Below are 4,036 nucleotides of genomic sequence, written 5' to 3'. Positions count from 1 at the left end.
TCCTTATTTAAAATTTTCTTAATTTTTTATGATAATAAATTCCATATTTCAGTATTCTTTATAAGTAGACAGCATTATATAATTTTTATGCTTTCATTTTTTTTGTATTAGAATTACAAATTCAAATAATTATAAAAATTTAGCTAGCATGTCTATAATACATCTAAATTTTATTAAAAAATATATTTAAACATTTATTAGATACTTTTCCAATGAGATATCTTTCCATGTGGTATAAATTTTTTTTGAAAGAATTCTCTACCAATTTAATCGAGAAACAAAACTTAGATATTTAGGTTCCTTAACCTGTAGAAGGTCACTTCAACAAATGGAATTCAATGTATTATTGAAAGAATGAAGAAGTAGGAAGGTTAAAGGCATTGAGAATGGATTACAGATGGCTGCTAATTATTCAAGACTACGATAGCACTGAAGAGCGCCTTATTATGCCAATACTAATAAACAAAATAACCACTAATATGCGAGAGAAGGAATGCTCTGAGAATTTCTGAAGTAGTTTTTGGGATCCACCTGAGTTTTCGCCTTGACAAGCCTATCATAGTTGTGGTGGAAATACATATCGCCCCAAGCCCTCGCCTGTTCAACAGAAGCACTCCCATTGAAGGCGCTACCCAGATCAAGATCCAGATAATTCACATACGCAGCCCTTGGTGAATGGGACACGTAGGGCTCCATGTATCTGTAAAGCTTCCTCATCCATTCAATGTAGTGATCATCATCACTTTTGCTCGTCCATGTTACCTTATACTGAATATCAAACAATGTCGCATTCCGCTGAGGAAAAGGTAACACAGTCGCTGGAATCCTGTTCATGATTCCTCCAAGAGGAGAGAAAATCGAGTATGCGCTCACCTCCTCTTCCATAATAGACCACAGCCCTCTCAGAACAGGTTTCGGCAACGGCGTTTTCCCAAAATCTGACTTAATCTTGAAGAAAACTTTGTTTGTATAATATCGGTTTGTCAATTGGCTCACGTTGGTGCTATCAAAGTTCCCAATTGTCTCCACCTATTTCATTTCCTTACAATCTGAAGCCACCATCCCTAGCTCGGGGAAAATCTTCCCCATTTTTTTCAGCAGCTCGGGCTGACGTCCCAGGTATATTCCTTGAAACTACGCTCTGATGGTTGTGCTGTTGTTCACTTCTATCCCGAAGTACTGCACTCGCATGAAGATATATTCGTCCATTGAAGGACCAACATATTGCCATCTATGAACAGCATCCGTGACATTATCGGTGCCCGTCTTTAATACAGTGAAAGCTGTTGAAATGGTGGGCACGCTCACCAGCTGCAGTTTCCAGGCATACACAACTCCCCAGCTTCCTCCGCCGCCGCTTCTCAGAGCCCAAAAGACGTCCTCACCCATGCTCTTCTTGTCCATCACTTTCCCTGACGCATTTATCAGCAGGGCATCCAACACATTATCAGCCGCCAGCCCATATTTTCTCGACAGGAAGCTCAGCTCTCCGCCGGCAATATGACCGCCGGATCCGACCGTGTGGCAAACTCCAGCAGGGAAAGCGAGGTTGGGCGAGTTGTTTGCAATGGCAGAATAGACTTAGACGTTGCACCGGCCTCCACCCACGCCGTCTTTGCTTTCACGTCCACTGTGATTTTGTTGAGTTTCAGAAAATCGATGAGAATGAATGGAACGTCGGAAGTGTAGGCAAGCCCCTCGTAGCTGTGTCCTCCGCTTCGAACACGAATCTCCCACCCATTTTCTATGCCGCACAGAACTGATTTCACCAATTGGCTTTGGCTCTCAGGAACAATGATAACGTAAGGTCTTGGTGTCTCAGCCTCCGTGAATCGAAGATTTTGGGCGGAGAAATTCAAGAGTAAAATTCAGAAGCGAAGGAAGTCGTAAGGTTTTTTAGGCCGCTTGCATGCAAGCACGACAATAATCCTTCGCCATCTCAGCTTTTGGCTGATGTAGCGAAGGTGAAAGTGCTGCAGGCTACGACAACCAGAGTCAGAAGCAAATAAAACTTTGCAATATTTTCAAGCACCGATGTTATGTTGGAATGTGATTCAAACTTCTGCAATTTATAGGCAACTTCGGTGGTCTCGCGTTACAAATGTACCACCATCGTTGATTTTGACTTTGGAATTCGATTACAATCCGCCAACTCTGGAATTATTGTTTTGTGTAGAGTTGATAAAGATGCTTTGACTTATTGTTTGGCATGCTATTGTTAAAACCACGATCACAATGACATCAATGCTTCAATTCTTACAGATTCGTTTCAAATGTTTGTGACTAACTATCTTTGCCAGCAGCATTACGTGATCGTTGTGGTGGTATTCTATCTTTATTATTATTATTATTATTATTATTTTAGAATGGTCCAATGCCATCTTACTAAATTTATTTGGCTTAGTAGTCCCCGCTCTCTCTGTACATAATTTGTATGTCAATATCTATTAAAAACTATTATTAATAATAAAATGTCTTAAAACTAAAAAGATTAATTTTATAAAACATTAGTTATTATATATAACTTTTGTATATTCATTTTAAATTAAAAGTTTAAATCTTATAACTTAATTATTTGAGGAGAATTAGAATTAGATTTCTAATTTTACCTTCTTTTAAATTCAAATAGTTCAAACAGAATTGAAAATTATTTTGTCTGATATTTTCTATATGATCTTTTGCTTTACATCTTCTTTTTCTTATAGTTTGAAGCCCTATTTGCAGGTGTTGTCTATTGAGCACATAGAGTCCTTTTAGTTCCTCTCTAAAAATAGATACAATTCCAATGCCATCATTTTTTATCAATCTATCACTGTATTTGTGGTAGGAGCAATTTTGATGGTCCTAATTTTGAATCCTCAACTTCAACCAATCTTATCATTCTAATACTAGGAGTAATCATAATGGTAAGAGGATCGTGAGTTTCTCTAAAGAGTTGTTATTAATAGATACAAAATATTTTTATAAAAGTAGTGTTAATGGTAGTAATTAGATATTGAGGCACCTACTTATGGACTAAATTATCTTCAGCTAACAGCTAAGGGCAGAGGAGTATCCATTCTTCAAAATCTACTTGAAATATAGTATTAGAAACTTACAATCATCTAGATTTGATCCTTGATAGATTTAATTTAAAAACTTCCATATATTAAATCTATAATACCTTTACTAATAAATACCTACTTTTAAAAATAATATTATTAGAAATGAGAAAAAAATCATATAATTTTTTTTTCAAATAAAATAGATCCAAACAACTAAAAGCTGGTCAAACTTTTAATGATGGACTACCCTCCATTCAAAGTGTACAGTTGACTAATTTTCAACAAATCAAAAATATCAATAATCTATATAGTTTGTAATCGAAAATAACAAAAGAAATTGAAAAAAATTCACATCTTTTAGTGAATCTGGGAAAAAAAAAAAAATTGACCTTGTTTTGTCTTTAGTACATTTTGGATGAAGATTAACCTGTCCCAATTTTTAACCCGATGGAATGCTAAGTTCTCTTCACTTCTCTTACTGACTATTCTTCTTAAATGTTTACAAAATTTGACTTATTTACCCAACAAAAAAGGGTTCATAAGTGGCATTAAAGTATGAAATGGATGATTCCTTGGAAAAGATTGATGGCAATTAGACGTGTTAAACAATTCTACATTTTCATTTTGTCCAAAATGGCGACAGCGTACTAGTTCTCTTAACCAGAATTAACTTCCGCGCACTAGCTCATTTAAACCGTACAACACAATTTGAACTCTGTTATATGTATCACACTGAAACCGTCAGAGCTATTCCCATTCATACGCACTTCCCAATCAACCCGCATGCTCATGAAGGATTTGTTGTTACCATAAAGGCGTGTACGTAAGAGGGTAGATTAATTTAAAACGTTCAGATAAGATAGAAAGATGATTCCCCACGTTAATTTAAAACATTAAAATAAGAAGCTCAAAATCGAAACGACTTGTTAAATCAATGTAACCCTAAATTCTTGAATTTATAGACACCCTTTGACAAATTCAATATCAAGTTC

The 4,036-nt window shown here is 35.8% G+C and overlaps 1 pseudogene; it reads right to left on the bottom strand.

The window, feature by feature from the left end:
- Positions 1-320: 320 nt before the first annotated feature.
- LOC149547147 (berberine bridge enzyme-like D-2 pseudogene) lies at positions 321-3,829 on the bottom strand (annotated as a pseudogene).
- Between the last annotated feature and the right edge of the window lie 207 nt (positions 3,830-4,036).

The sequence above is a fragment of the Cupressus sempervirens genome, chromosome 7 (genome assembly GCF_028749045.1).
Source record: "Cupressus sempervirens isolate cs-2001-9-10 chromosome 7, ASM2874904v1, whole genome shotgun sequence".
Taxonomy (NCBI): Eukaryota; Viridiplantae; Streptophyta; class Pinopsida; order Cupressales; family Cupressaceae; genus Cupressus; species Cupressus sempervirens.
Note: the sequence above shows the minus strand (reverse complement) of the source record. Positions and strands in the feature narration are given on the sequence as shown.